General features: G+C 36.3%; 1 protein-coding gene and 1 non-coding gene across 2 annotated transcripts in view; one reads left to right on the forward strand and one right to left on the reverse strand.

Annotated features, from left to right (window-relative positions):
• COG5 (component of oligomeric golgi complex 5) overlaps positions 1–17,064 on the forward strand; it is a 338,885-nt gene that overhangs the window by 209,221 nt on the left and 112,600 nt on the right. The gene's annotated exons all lie outside the window — the stretch shown is intronic.
• Positions 5,376–5,506, reverse strand: LOC134381403 (small nucleolar RNA SNORA51). The gene has a single exon (XR_010023993.1). It is a non-coding gene; the product is annotated as a small nucleolar RNA SNORA51 (small nucleolar RNA).

Raw genomic sequence — 17,064 nt, forward strand, 5'->3', positions numbered from 1 at the left:
AATGATTTATAAGCTTTTTGTCTTTTTTTATTGCAGTTTCCAGATAATATTTTTTTACCAGCCTTTTAGGTTATAATACATAATTTCTAAATCCTCAATAGAAATAAGCGAAATAGGCATTACCAAAGTTAAAATATAATTTCTCTTTGTAATCTGATGATTTTCCTGGAATGTCTTTGTATTAGTCCATTTGTGTTGCTGTAACAGAAATACCTGAGTCTGGGCAATTTATAAAGAACAGAGGTTTATTTGGCTTATGATTCTGGGACAGCTGCATCAGGCATGGACCTCAGGCTGCTTCTACTCATGGTGGAAAGTGGCAGGCAGCCTGTGGATACAAGCAGATCACATGGCGAGAGGAAGCAAGAGAGAGAGTGAGGAGGTGCCAAGGTCTTTTAAACAACCAACTCTCGCGGGAACTAATAGAATGCGATGTCACTCAGGACCCCCACCCCCCAGGGAGAGCATTAATCCATTCATGAGAAATCTGCCCCCATGACTCAAACAGCTTCCAGCACTGCCACATTGGGGATCAGATTTCTGCATTAGTTTTGGGGGGCCAACACATCCAAGCTCTATCAGTCTAATCATAAATAAATATGCTTTGATCCTATATATCGAACAGCCTAAAACCTCTACAAAAAAACTGCTGGAATTGATAAATGATTTCAGCACAGTAGCAGGATACAAAATCAACACACAAAAATCAGTAGCATTTCTTTTCTCCAATAGTGAACATGCAGAAAGAGAAATCAAGAAAGCCTGCCCATTTACAATAGCCACCAAAAAATTAAAATACTTAGGAATTGAGTTAACCAAGGAGGTGAAAAATCTCTATAATAAGAACTACAAACCACTGCTGAGAGAAATTAGAGAGGATACAAGAAGATGGAAAGATATCCCATGCTCTTGGATTGGAAGAATAAACATAGTGAAAATGTCCATACTACCCAAAGTGATATACAAATTCAATGCAATCCCCATTAAAATTCCAAAGACATTTTTCTCAGAAATGGAAAAAACTATTCAGACATTTATATGGAACAATAAAAGACCACGCATAGCCAAAGCAATGCTGAGCAAAAAAAATAAAGCTGCAGGCATAACACTACCTGACTTTAAGCTATACTACAAAGCTATAATAACCAAAACAGTATGGTACTGGCATAAAAACAGACACACTGACCAATGGAATAGAATAGAGAATCCAGAAATCAACCCACACACTTACTGCCAGCTGGTCTTTGACAAAGGCACCAAGCCTATTCACTGGGGAAGGGACTGCCTCTTCAGCAAATGGTGCTGGGATAACTGGATATCCATATGCAGGAGAATGAAACTAGATCCATACCTCTCACCATATACTAAAATCAACTCAAAATGGATTAAGGATTTAAATATACACCCTGAAACAATAAAGCTTCTTAAAGAAAACATAGGAGAAACACTTCAGGAAATAGGACTGGGCACAGACTTCATGAATACGACCCCAAAAGCACGGGCAACCAAAGGAAAAATAAACAAATGGGATTATATCAAACTAAAAAGCTTCTGCACAGCAAAAGAAACAATTAAAAGAGTTAAAAGACAACCAACAGAGTGGGAGAAAATATTTGCAAAATATACATCTGACAAAGGATTAATATCCAGAATATATAAGGAACTCAAACAACTTTACAAGAAGAAAACAAGCAACCCAATTAAAAAATGGGCAAAAGAGCTAAGTAGGCATTTCTCTAAGGAAGATATACAAATGGCCAATAGACATATGAAAAAATGCTCAACATCACTCAGCATCCGGGAAATGCAAATCAAAACCACATTGAGATACCATCTAACCCCAGTTAGGATGGCTAAAATCCAAAAGACTATGAACGATAAATGCTGGCGAGGCTGCGGAGAAAAAGGAACTCTCATACATTGTTGGTGGGAATGCAAAATGGTGCAGCCTCTATGGAAAATGGTATGGAGGTTCCTTAAACAATTGCAAATAGATCTACCATACGACCCAGCTATCCCACTGTTGGGAATATACCCAGAGGAATGGAAATCATCAAGTCGAAGGTATACCTGTTCCCCAATGTTTATCGCAGCACTCTTTACAATAGCCAAGAGTTGGAACCAACCCAAATGCCCATCATCGGATGAGTGGATACGGAAAATGTGGTACATCTACACAATGGAATACTACTCAGCTATAAAAACGAATGAAATACTGCCATTTGCAACAACATGGATGGACCTTGAGAGAATTATATTAAGTGAAACAAGTCAGGCACAGAAAGAGAAATACCACATGTTCTCACTTATTGGTGGGAGCTAAAAATTAATATATAAATTCACACACACACACACACACACACACACACACACACAAAACCGGGGGGGGGGGAAGATATAACAACCACAATTATTTGAAGTTGATACGACAAGCAAACAGAAAGGACATTGTTGGGGGGGAGGGGGGGAGGGAGAAGGGAGGGAGGTTTTGGTGACGGGGAGCAATAATCAGCCACAATGTATATCGACAAAATAAAAATTTAAAAAAATAAAAAAATTTTTAAAAAAAATTTAAAAAAAAATAAATAAATAAAATAAATATGCTTTATTTTTGTCCATAGCTCCTATCACTTTCTAATATGCCATTATTTATTGAATAATAAAAGCAAAAAATAAGTTATTTTGTAATAAATAATGGTATACTAATATTCATTAATTTATCATGTCTGGCTCTCCATTAGAATGTAAGTCCAATAAGACAGGGAATACTATTTTAGTCATAGCCCTTTCCTCAATGGCTAGAAGAGGACCTGGCACACAGTAGGTCCTCAATATATGCTTTTTGACTAGTCAGAAGGAAGGAAAGGAGGAAGCAATTAAGGAAGAACAGATATTAAGGCCCTTTTTATGAAAACTTAAGTACTTAACAAAAATATTTTTTGAAATGTGCTTGAAAAATCTAGCAAGTAAATTTCTTTATAAATGTTTAAAGCCCCTCATGCAATATCAGTCTCTCAGAACTCTCAAGCAGCTCAAATTATTCATACAATTAAGAGAACTAATGTGATTATATATCTGTAATACTTTGGAAAAGCAAGTATTAATAAGAGAAACATTGAGGAGATATGCATGTTTTAAGATTTAGAAAGTTTTAAGTCTTGAAATATTAAATAGTAAAACTCATTATCTTTACCTTTTTAAAAATATAGTGATAAATTTAGAGACATCTTGAGAATTACAGGGATAAATAAGCTCCACAGTTATAAGTATGTAGGTTTTTAAATATATGTATATTAGAATGGCATACAAGTTAAATGAGATTATATTGTGATACATTTCTTTAATGTCCAATTTAAGTATACTTCCATAGAATATAGACCTCAGACCCTCATTTAAAGTATTTTTTAGAAATTTGATCTCAGCAATTGAAACATTTTGCTACATAGGTCTAATGAGCTTATAAGGCCCATCCTGAACACTCTGCAAAAAAAAAAAAAAAAAAAAGAAAAAAAACTTGCAGCTTGTTCAGGAAAAGAAGTAACTGTTCTAAGGGTTTGAAAGGGGTCTTTTAAGACAGTTGAAATAACCTGGAGGAAAGTGGGTCTAGCTATCAAGTAAGAGTTTGGATACTGTTTGGCAGAACAAATTTGATTGTGTCATTTTCTGATTAAAATCCTTCATTTACTTTTTAACAAATCAGTTATTACTCATAAAGAGAGAGTATGAGTATCATAGTTTTACACCTAGATGAATTTTTCTTTTTTTTTTTTTTTTTTTTGTTGTTTTTTCGTGACCGGCACTCAGCCAGTGAGTGCACCGGTCAGTCCCATATAGGATCCGAACCTGCGGCGGGAGTGTCGCCGCGCTGCCAGCGCAGCACTCTACCAACTGCGCCACGGGCTCGGCCCCTAGATGAATTTTTCAAGTCTCAACACGTCTGTGTAACTAAGATCAAGAATAGCATCAAGATCAGGAAACAGAGTATTATCTGTAGCCCAGATGGTCCCCTTAGGCCCCTTCTACTTTGTGACCGCCCCACTCATAACAAGGGTAACCACTAATTTCTAATGGAATAGATTGTTTCTTTTAAATTATTATTTTTTATCTTATACAGATAAAACCATCTAGTTCATACTCTTGTGTCTGCTGTCTGATTTCTTTTGCTAAACCTATTTCTAAGCCTCCATATTGACCTTGTAGGACATTCTCAATGTTGTAAACTATTTCATCCTGTAACTATACCACAATATATTTATCCACCATATTATTGATGGGCATTTGGGTGGTTTCTCATTTTGGGCTGTTTTAAATAATGCTACTGTGACAGTTCTGTGTAATTTTATTGGTAATAAATCCAGAAGTGGAAAATTGATAGAATAATAGCCCTCCCAGCAAATTCCTTGTCCTAATCTCCAGAACCTATGACTATGTATTAGCTTACATGGAAAAATGGGTTTTTCAGATGTCATTTGAGGATCATGACATGGAGAGATTATCCTGGATCATCTCAGTAGGCCCAATGTAATCATATAACCTTATAACAGGTAAGAGGGAGACAGGAGAAAGTCAGTGGAGCAGATGTGACAATGGAAACACAGATCGAGGTGATATAATTGCTGGAAGGGGCCCAAAAGCCAAAGGAATATAGTCAGGTGGAAAAGGCAAGGGAAAAAAAAAAAAACTCTAGAACATTCAGAAGGAGCACAGCTGTGCTGACACCTTGATTTTGGCTGAGACCGATTAATAAGATAATACCTATTTGTTGTCTTAAGCCCCCAAGGTTGAGGTAATTTGTTACAGTCAGTAGCTATAGGATACTAATATAGTAAGTCATAGAGTATGCATATGTTCAACTTTAGTAGGTACCATCAAAGAGTCTTCCAGTGTGGTTGTAGCAATTTAAGCTCCCATCTGCAGTATATGAGCATTCCAGTTTTTCGACATTCTTGTTAACACTTGGTATTTTCTGTGTTTTTTGTTTTAACCATTCTGATAGACCTTTAGTTGAATCATGTTGTGGTTTTAATTTTTGTAATCTTTATGACTAAAATTATTCATTTTTCCATTTGTATATTGGCCATTTGTATATTTTCTTTGACAAAATATCTGTTAATTTTCTATACAATTGTTAGTCTCATTGATTCATAGGATTCGTTTACTTATCTATTGTGAAGTGTCTTGTACTCATTTCTCTCCCTCTGGCTCTCCACTTATATGTCTATACTCATAGGCTGATTATTTTAATTCAGTCTAGGATTGCGTTGACTTGGGGCAATTGCAGTTTTAATAAGTCTCAGTCTACCTCTGATTCTCCCCTTTTAATTTGACATGCTTCTCCTAGGCTCTTATTTTGTAATTTTTTATTTTTTTCAACTCGATGTTCCCTGATTCATAATACAGACCAGGAATAAGGCCTGGGCTGAGGTATATATGTGGTAGGTTTACTCTGTCTCCTCTTTTTATACAGTCAGTGTAAGAACATAGCCTGTGGTAAGCATAGGAGACCACCTAGGCTTTTAATTGAGAAGTTTGAGGGTCTTTGTCTCCTCGTTCCTGAAATATTGAGGTTGATCTAGTTTTCCAAAGGTTCCCAGACCTCCCACATTATGAAACTTTAGGTCTAGTGAATATCTTCAAGAGAAGACCTTGCCTGTGTTTGTGGCATGTCCTCCTGCTTCCCCTCCATCCCCTGTCTTTGTTTCCTAAGCACCATAAATGTGAAGGACCTTTTACTCCACTTTTTGAAGCTATAGACCTAGTTCCTAGCTTTCTGTGCAATCTCGGAACTCAGCAAATTTTCCATGGGAAGCCCAGTTTGGGATTCCTTAAGTTTCTGATTTTTCATTTCAATTGCGCAAACCCCTGAAAGTTTTGCTAGTTTCTTCCTTCTCCAGCAGAGATCCTCTGTGGGGGGACAACCTTGAATTTTTAAAAATACATATGGCTTCTTTAATTGTTACAAGGGGGGAACTGGTCTGCCTCCACTACTCTTCCCCCATTACTCCCAAGATGCAAACCAAACATGACTTTTTAGGTCCCATCTTATTTCCTCATCACTCACTATTTGTCTTTCTACTTTTTTATCTCTGTATTTGAGCTTGAATTCTTAGATGAATTGCCCTCTTTCTTCTCAGTATTTACATATTCCTGAAACATATGTCTATATCCTCCCCTTCATCTGGGATAACTCACAGTCATCCTTTTCATCTCAATTTAGAAATGAAGTATTCCCTAATGCCACCCTCCCCATCCTTGCCCAGACATGGGCAAGAGGGATCCTCTCTCTGCTCCCATAGAACTCTTAATGTCCCCAATTTCAGCACTTAGCCCATAGATTATAATGGCTTATCTACTAGCTTGTCTGTATCTCCCACTAGGCTCTGGAAAAAGCTTTTCTGTCCACCTCTGTTTCATGTTATACTCGTGTCAGATAGCACTGTGCTCATGCCCAGTATATAATAGACATTCTGTTGAGATGGGCCCCTAAAGTGTTAAATTAATATTTAAAGGTTTATGACTTAGAAGGAAATCCAAAGAGAAAACAAATTATAAAAATCAAAATACTCTTCATTTAAAAAATAATAAGCACTTATAAGCTAAATGAAAAAAAAAGACCCTAATATGAAATACTTTTAGAAAACAAATAGCAAAATGTATGCATGATAAACAGCAACATGAAAAGATAGTTACAAAAATGTTAGTGATGATTATCGTGACTATCAAATAATTTTTAATTTTTTCCCTATTCCTTTACTTGATTCTTTGCAATGAATATTTTTATGAAATATGAAGCAATTTTCATTGAGGTAAAAGAAGAATGCAAATATGAGACTAAAATATTTAATTAAACCCTCCATGAAGATTTGTTGAATAGAACTTAGATCTAGTAGTTATTGAAGTAGATAAACTGCTCAGAGTTGAAGAGTACAATGAGGTAGAGTTCAGTGAAAGAATTCAGTTTACTCTGTATATATCAGGGTAAATTCCACATGGATCAAATAATTTTAAAAAAAAATTTTTTATTGAATCATAATTGATTATACATATTTTGGGGGTTCAATGTTGACATATGTTGATCAAATCAATAGTACTAGCATATATATTGTTAAAAATCGTACTTATTCATGCCCCTTGTCCAATCTCTTCCTGTTCCCCTCTCACTCTCCCCCTCTAATTACCCTAGATTTCTTCTCTCCTTCTGAAAGAGGAATGGTTACTCTGTTGATTTATTGGGTAGCTGATCTGTCCAATGCTGAGAGGTGTGTTCAGGTCCCCCAGTATTACTGTAGAACAGATGCTTCTTCTGTCACTCTGGAATGGGCTTTGTGGAGAGAGACATCCTCTTCTATTCTTTGGTCTCTGCTGGTGACTCTCCTGTGTCATGCATTCCAGTGGCTGACGGACCACCTGTGTGGTGGTTGTGGATTCTAGCCACTTTTGCGGCAGCTGTGGTTATTGTGGTAGCTGTGGTGGGCCACCCCATGGAGGTGATGTTTTTGGCATGCTCCTTGGTACTGGTGGTGTGCCTGGTTGGGGGAGGTCTGGTCCCCGGATCCATACCCCAGGTCCCCGGGTGGGCCCCAAGAGGATCAAAGAATTAAATGTAAAATATAAAATCATTCAAGTGCTGGAAGAAAAGACAATTAAATAAGTTAGAAAAGACAATTGAATAAGTTAGGAATGGGGGAAAACCTTTCTAACTGATTCAGTATCTAGAAGCAATGAGGATTGATAATTTGATTTCATTTAAAAATTTTGCATTGAAAAAAAACCCCACAAAAACCCATAAGCAAAATAAAAAGGCAAATAACAAACTAGAAAAAAATATTTATACACTATGCTTTAGGGTAGATTTCAAGCTCTGAGTCAGTCATGGAGACCTGTTAGGGCTACAGCTCAGGACACACTTCCATGGGCCAAAGTGCACCAAAATGGGAAGAGCCCAGTGTTTTCTCCAAACAGCCAATGGAAGCAAGGCAATTCAGCTCAAGTAGTGAAGGTTCACACCTCAAACCCATCCCTTTCTGGTTGTGTCACCCAACTTCTAGGAGCCCCCATTTTCCTGTGTATAAAAAGAAGATTCTTACTACTGAAAAGATCATCACTATTAATAAAAGACAAGTATAGTGTAAAAAGTTTATAATTTGCATCACAGAAAAAGGGTTAGATTCTATAATATGTAAAAAGCTTCTAAAATGAGAAGAAAAAAGCCAATAACCTTATAGGGAAAAAATGTAGATATCTCTTATGTATAAGGTAAAGATACTCAAAATGTAGAATAAAAGTACAGGGAGACACCATTTCTCATCTATCAAATTAGTAAAAAATGAAAAAGTTTGATAACACACAGGCCTGTAGGGAAACAGTCATTCTTACACATAGTTAATTAGCATATAGTCCTTATGGAAGGGAGTTTGTAAGTTCCTAACAAAATTATATATAAGTATTTACTTTTTTACATGGCAATTCTACTTCAAGGATCTATTCCATAGAGGGACTAGCAAGAAATATGAAAAGATATATTCACAAGGTTATTCATTCCTTCATTATTTGGAATAGCAAAAAATGGAAACAACCAAATGTTCGTTACTAGAGGATTAGTTAAACAAACTATGGTGCATCCATAGAATGGAATGCCATGCAGCTATAAAAAGAAAGGTATAAGGAATATCTTTATATACTACTATGGAGTGATCTCCAAGATATACAAGTATTAAGTTTAAAAAAATAGACAAATATGTGTATATGTGCTATTGGTTACCTAAAAAAGAAGATAATATAAATATATTTTTCTTTATATTTATAAAAAATACGAGGGTAAATTATTGGTTACCAATAATTTGGTGAGGGGAGTGAATAAGACATTGAAAGGAACAGGGATAAAAGCTACACTTCATTGAATTGTAGATTTAAGTTTGCAGCCATATAAATACTTTATATAGTTATAAAACTAAATTAAAATGACAGAAGAAATTTCTAAAAATTAAAAGTAAAATGAAACAGTTGAATGTAAATGTGTGACATTACCACACAGAGAGGAACTCTTTCAATTGATGATTTTGCTTACTCATTTGACTGCTTTACTTTTAAACTCAGTAATTTGTTTCTGTATCCTTATCAGGATTTACTTAAAGGACAGCAAGAACTGCTCAAAAACTCATGAACTCTTTTCAGTAGTCAAGATATCGATGGTAGTATTAGTATTGCTATTCACATACTGTTGTGTGTAGTGTGGGATAAAGTAAATGAATAATCATGTTGATAAGATAATGAATCAGGATTTTTAGCATGGGAGAAAGAAGATATAAGTTGGGTGAGATCAAAGTGAATTGATGATGTATTTTTTATTAAAAAAATAGTTGTTTTATATACATTTTATAACTCTGGCCACTGAAAAGGCCCAGAAATAGTAGCCATATCAATAATATTGAGCCCTTCCAACATTCATGCTAAATATGATTTCTCATGAAAAGAAACCAGGGTTTCTTGAAGAAATGGCTGACTTCAGATTTGGGGCAGGAAGTGTGCAGGATAATTTTGTGAACTCATAGATTAGAAAGCAAGAAGGATAACAAAGACTACTAGGGATGCGTTAAAAGAACTCAGGAAGTAATTTGAATAGACACCTACCAAAGGTGGAATAATTTTATCATCAATAAAGATAGCAATTGTAAGGGATTGAAACCCATCAGATATGTCTAAATCCATGAGTTCATAATGAAACAAAGAAAGAAATACTTTCTGGTTCCTTACCCTTGGTGATGTTGTGGAGCTTTGATAACTTTAAAATAATGGATAAAAAATCAATTTTTTCTGTCTTTCCTGTACAAATGATGCCTATACAAATGATGTGTTGAAAATATATTCAACGAAATAGTGGCAGAAAACTTCCCAGGTATAGGGAAAGACACAGATCTTCAGATTCGGGAGGCTCAAAGATCCCCCAAACATTTTCAAGTCAAAAAGGTCCTCTCCAAGACATGTTATAGTCAAATTGGCAAAACTCAAAGACAAAGAGAGAATCTTAAAGGGTGCAAGAGAGAAGCATCAAGCTCCCCTATAAGGGAGCCCCAGTCAGACTAACATCAGACTTTTCATCACAAATCCTCAAAGCCAGAAAATAATGGGGTGATATATTCAAAACACTAAAAGACAAAGATTGCCAGCCAAGAATACTTTACCCAGCAAGGCTATCCTTTCAAAATGAAGGACAAATAGTATATTTCTCAGACAAACAAAAACTCAGGAGTTGACTACCACACGACCAGCCTTACAAGAAATTCTCAAGGGAGTACTGGGTTTGGTACCTGAAAAACAACCACCACTGCCATAAATACTCAAGAAAAAACCCACTAGTAAAATAAACATGTTAACAATAAAGAGTTAAAAAAGTTTACCACCCTAAGAAACTAATAAATACAGAAGACAAACAGTAAGTCAGAAAGAAACGAACAAAAGATACTTAAGACATCCAGACAAAAATCAATAAAATTCTAGGAGCAAATCAGTACTTTTCAGTAACAACTCTTAATGTAAAAGGATTAAATTCCCCACTCAAAAGACAGACTAGCTGACTGGATTAAAAAGGCGGACCCAACTATATGCTTCCTTCAAGAGACTCACCTCATCTGTTAAGACACACATAGACTAAGAGTGACAGGATGGAAAAAGATATACCATGCAAATAGAAATGAAATATAAGCCAGAGTAGCTATTCTTATATCTGATAAAATAGACTTTAAACCAAAAACTATAAAAAGAGATAAAGAAGTCCACTATATAATAAGAGGATGTATCCATCAATCATAGACAGAACAATCATAAATATATATGCATCCAATGTCAGAGCAGCCAGATTTATAAAGCAAACACTATTAGACCTAAAGAATGAGATAGATACTAATAGCATAATAGCAGGGGACCTGACCACCCCACTCCCAAATTGGAAAGATCATCTAGGCAAAGAATCAGCAGAGAAACACAAGATCTAAACAACACTTTAGACCAATGGGACTTGGCAGATATCTACAAAACATTCATCCAATGACCTCAGAATATTCATTCTTCTCATCAGCACATGGAACATTCTCCAGGATAGATCACATGTCAGGTCACAAATCAAGTCTCAGCAAATTCAGAAATACTGGAATTATTCCCTATATTTTTCCAGATCACAATGGATTAAAATTAGAAATCAATAACAAATGAAACTCTGGAAACTATACAAACACATCACAATTAAACAGCATTCTACTTAATGACATATGGCCCCAAGAAGAAATTAAACAGGAAATCAAAAAATTTCTTGAAACTAATGAAAATAATGATACATCATACCAAAACCTGTGGGATAATGCAAAAGCAGTACTAAGGGAGAAATTAATCGCATTAAATGCTTACTTCAGAATAATGGAAAGATGGCAAGTAAACAACCTAACACTTCACCTTAAAGAACTAGAAAAACAAGAACAATCCAAACCCAAAGTTAGCAGATAGAAAGAAATCATTAAGATCAGAGCAGAACTTAATGAAATAGAAACCCAAAAAATGATACAAAAGGTCAATGAATCAAAAAGTTGGTTTTTTAAAAAGATAAATAAAATTGACAAACCATTAGCAAGGCTAACTAAAAAAAGAAGAGAGAAGACTCAAATAGCAAAAATTAGAGATGAAAAAGGTGATATTACAACTGATACCTCAGAAATACAAAGAATCATTAGAAACTACTATATAATGTTTTTAGAATTTCAAGGAATGCATTTAAGGCAGAAGAAGTCAGCACAGAAGAATAACAAATCAGAGAAGTGGAAAAACTAAGAGAGAATGGGGTCATGGAGAGTATTTCTCAGAGGAGAGGGTGATCAACAGAGATCAAGTGAGAGGAGATCAAAAAAGTACCCACTGTTTCTGGCAGTTGGAATGATATTGTGACTTTTACTAAAGTAATTTCAGTGATGTGGCAGCAGATGGAAGTCTGATTGTAGTCTGAAAGAGTCCAGGAAATGTTTGTGGACTACTTTTACAAGCAGCAACAGGATAGTGCCTACAAGTGAACAGTTGTAGGATGGGAGTGTGTTACCATTTTATTTGTAGTTTCTTTTTTTTTTTTTAATACTATGGGAGATCATGTGAACATTTTTTCAAGCATTTTTTTCTTTTTTTTTTTTTTTTTTTTTTGTCTTTTTCGTGACCGGCACTCAGCCAGTGAGCGCACCGGCCATTCCTATATAGGATCCGAACCCGCGGTGGGAGTGTCGCTGCGCTCCCAGCGCCACACTCTTCCGAGTGCGCCACGGGCTCGGCCCAAGCATTTTTTTTCTTGATCTTGGGAGGGAGCCAGTAGAAAGTGTAAAGCTAAAAATAAAAAAAAAAAAAGAATAATTGTCTTGGAGGAGATGAGACAGGGTAGGACTGAGAGCAGAGATTGAAGAATTGGTGTTGCATACGGTGGACATCTGCTCCTGTTAAGAAAGTTGAAGATTAGAAACATGGGGATGAAGGGTAAAAAGTTGAAAGGCTTTTTTCTAGTGGCCTTTATTTTTTCTGTGAGATAAAGAGAATGCTCATCTTCATGTCATAGATTGAGGGTTAGAGAGTTAGAAGGTTAGAGACTGTATGCTTTATATTCCTGCTAAAAATGAAGGATTGTGGTACAGAATGCATACCCAGTTGGTATTGGACTTCATAACTTTGTGTTGTTGCCATTATGAGGGAAAAAACAACAAAAACCTGAGAAACCTCATAGGGCCCACAGCCAGATATTTCTAGACAATTATTTAATTGTAATATTTTATATAGAAAATTTGTATTTTAATATCTATTCATCTTAAATGTGGTTTTTCTGAGTTTTCAAAAAGTCTGTTTTAGGGCTGGCTAGTTAGCTAGAGCTCAGTGATATAACACGAAGGTCAAGAGTTCAGATCCCCTTACTGGCCAGCCAGCAAAAAAAAAAAAAAGGTTTGTTTTATTTCTATTCTGGTTTTAGTTTTATTAAGCTATAATTAAAATTAAAAGGTTTATTAATCCTCAATAAAATGTATTTACAATTAGCTTTAGTTCATATAAATGTTTATTTGCTTTTTATGTATTTCTTGGGCCATAGATTTTCACAATTTAGAAGAAAAAGTTATTGCCACCTCAGTGGCCAAAGTAGAAAGGGTAATAGGAAAATTCATTACATGGAAAAATTGACGTACCTGTGATTTATTATAGTACTTTTATTTTATTTCTAAACTATTTTTATAGTATAATTGGGCTTTTCCCCCAATTTCTACTTTAGAAAATTGTATCTTTTATATAAAACTGATTTTTTTCTTTCCTATTGTTTTGTTTTAGGATAGAGTAATATAGATTATGTATATGAGGATTTGAAAAGTAGGTGTTTGCAAGACTCCTATGGGGCTCTCAATATTTGACCTTTATTTTATTGTGGCAAGCAGATCTTAAGATGGCCCCCAATGACCTCTGTCTCCTGGTGTTTACACCTTTGTGTAATCTCTTCTTAATAACTGGCAGAACTTGCTTCTAACCTATAGAACATAGAAAGCAAATGTCCTTTCTGTGATTATGTTCTATAAGATTTTAACCTTTGTCTTACTAGTAGGCTCTATTGCCTTCTTGGCTTTTATGTTTTGATGAAACAAGCTGCCATGTTGTAGAGGTCAGCTTCTAGCCAACACCAAGCTGGGAACTGAGGCAAGCCCACAAGGAACTGAATCCTGCCAACAACCACAAGAGGTTAGACGGAGATCCTTCCCCAGTTGAACCTTCAGATGAGACTCCACATGTGGCTGACACATTGATTACAGCCTTGTGAGAGAACCTGAAGCAGGGGATCCAGCTAAGTCGTTCCTGGATTCCTGACCTACAGAAACTATAAGATAATAAATGTATATTGTTAAAACAAGCATTTGTGTTTATGGCAATTTGTTACATGGCAATAGATAACTAATACAGTTATGTAACAGAAATTATTTCCAAAATATCATGAAGCCAGTAGATTACTTGCTTCTTTTACTTTCATAGTCTGGGTTTTAGGTATAAGGCCTGACAGTTTATTGGGAACTGGGCCAGTTAGAAAAAGGAATGAGGTAGAAATGGGTAGCAGTCTACTTAGAAAGGAGGGACTGAACCTAGTTATGAAGGCTGACTCTCTCAGGACAAGTTGTCCAAAGAGTATGCCAATTTCTGTTAAAATATGATCAGCAGAGTCTAGTAGGATAATCTACTCCAAGTTCTTTGCATTTGCTGTTTCTTGCATCTGAATTACTATTTCCCAAAATATCCAGATGGATCATATTCTTGCTTTATGCTGGGAGGACCTCCATGTCTGCAATATATAAAATAGCACTCCCTATCACTGTCTAGTCTCTAACCTTGCTTTCTTTTTCTTCAAAGATATGTTACATACTGATTTGTTTCTTGTCCTCCTTTACTAGAGTATAAGCTGGGTAGGAACTTGCCTATTTTGTTCACTACTGTATATCATCATTTACAATGGTACTTGGCATGTAGTAAATTCTCAACAAATATTTGTTGAAAGGATGAATGATTAAATCCTTCCACATAGATTTGGCACTGCCCAGTGTTTGGGCAGCTGAATGTTGGTGGGAGTTTTAAGGAACATTGCCTATTCTTGGCCTGACCCTAGTCAGTGGCCTAGCAGTGAGGCATTCAGTCTTTCTACAAGGAGATGCAGGAGCAGACACATTATACAGGCTAAGGTTTAGGCATAGCTAGTCAATTCTAAGGTGAGAGCTGTGACTGCTGCAGCTCTCGGATAAAGCAGACATTAAGCTGTCCTCTGAATCCCTGAACCAGGAATCTCGGTGTAGTGAGACAATTAAGACTAGGCTATTAGAATCTGAGAAACTGATTTAATTCCAAACCTAGACCTCTTTTTATTAGTTTTTAGTTCATTTGTTCATTCAATAATTGAAGGCCTAGTGTTAGTCTAGATAAAGAAAATACAGAGATAAATAAGTCAAATAATATTGCTGCCCTCATTTAACTTACATTTTAAAGGAGGATAGACAGTCAACAGAAACAAATAACATATTGTTTAGTGCTAGGAAGAAGGTAAAATAAGGAACTGGAAATAGAGAAGGTAGAAAGAGAGAAAAGAAGCACATAGAGTATTTATATTCTTTCATCTCTGTGAGAATTAGCTCAAGATGTGAGATGGATCTGAGCCTACAAATTTTTGAATCTATAGTGGTTCTTACTACAATGAATTGAAGAAGACAGGGATAGGGGAATAAAATCGAGGGCAGATTTTCTTAATCAGAGGTTTTTTTCCGCCAGACCTATTACCTGCCAAGAAAACGTGTCTTCTAAATTATAAAATAGTATTTTAATAGTAATTAAAATGGTCAGTGTGAGTTTCTTCTCTGTATTAGTCTGTTTTCTGTTGCTTATAATAGAATTTCTGAAACTGGGTAATGTATACAGAAATGAAATTTATTTCTTACAAATTTGGAGGCTGGGAAGTCCATGGTCCAGGGGGGTGTGTCTGATGAGGGCCTTCTTCAGGGTGGGTCCTGTGGTGATGCAGGCGATCAATTGGAGAAGATAGTGAGAGCTCTTCCACATGCTCAGCCTAGAAAGCCATCAATCCACATTCATGATAACTCATTACTCCATGAATAGATTAATCCATTCATGAGAGCATAGTCCTCACAATCTAATCGCCTCTTAAAGGCATACCTTTCAAATACCGTAATCAAATTCCCCATACTTTTAACACCATTGCAATAGGAATCAAGTTTCTAACACATGAACTTTTAGGGAATATGTTTAACCCATAGCAATCTCCATATTAGTGCCTGTGTTGTAATCACTAATGATTAATAAAAAGAACAATAGTTTACACAAGGGGATAATCTGAATAATAAATTCTCAAGTAACTGGGAATTAATAACCTATCATTTTCTGTCTATAAATGATTTGTTAAATTATTAGGATGTTCAATGGGGCTGTTTGGTTAGCTCAGTTAGAGTATGTACCAAGGTCTGGGGTTCAATCCCTGTACTGGCAAGAAAAAAAAATGTACAATAGGTATTCAGATATTCTATAAATGTTTATCAAACAATTGATTATAATCAAGTTGTATAGGTAATGTGAACACCTTATAACCATATATAAAAGAAATTAAACTAAAACTTACCTTCAAGATTTAAATATACAGTACTTTTGTAAGCTTTAATTACTCAAGCTTGACTTAAGTAATTTACAATTAATCATATTTAGTAAGATAATAGAGGCAAATTTTGGCTATCTGAAACCCTCATCAATGATTTTTTAAAAATTTATTTTTCCTAAGTAATAGGCTGTTGGGCCTTAAAAACTAATACCACCTTAAGTGACATTACAAGCAGCGCCATTATGGGCCCACAAGGGCGTATTAATGTGGCAGCCTAAGAGGGCGCCAGGGAGGAAGTAGGGTGGGAGTGTCTGCGGGACCCTTGCCTTAGCCCTTATTCGCCAAATACGTGCTTCCGCGCTTGTGAACACTGCGTGATTGCAATAGCTAGGCATTGAGACAGGATGCATGCCCTTGACCTTTAAGCTGATAGGATTACCCTAAGGCAGCACTGGAGCAGAACTTGTCCTCCTGGGGCCTCTGGTTGGCGTCTTCCCTCCTGCTGTAGCCTTCGTGCCTTAGCAGTGTGCCCACCTGTGACCCCGCTGCTCTGGGACACGGATCGGACGTTCGAGCATTTTGGAGGTTGCCCGTGTATTCCCCACTCGTCCTTCCGAAATACTGCCCCACTAGACTTGGGACAAGAATGCAAGTCCCTAGTTTCATGCTGTGTGTTGCCCCTCGGCAGGGCGCTTCTCCATGGTGGAGGCATGAACATGATGCTACGCTGAGAGCCAGCTGCTCAAGGGTCCTCCCAGGCAGAGCTCTGGCCAGTGCTGTGGAGGCTTGAAAACTGGAGCAGGTGTCTGGGAGGAGGGCAGATATTCTTCTAAGGGGAAAAAACAGTGATATGGTTACGGTATGTTCTTATCCTTTTAAGTACATCTTTTGATGTTAAAACCTCCCCTCCCCATCTACCTATA

Source organism: Cynocephalus volans, chromosome 6 (genome assembly GCF_027409185.1).
Source record: "Cynocephalus volans isolate mCynVol1 chromosome 6, mCynVol1.pri, whole genome shotgun sequence".
Lineage (NCBI taxonomy): Eukaryota > Metazoa > Chordata > Mammalia > Dermoptera > Cynocephalidae > Cynocephalus > Cynocephalus volans.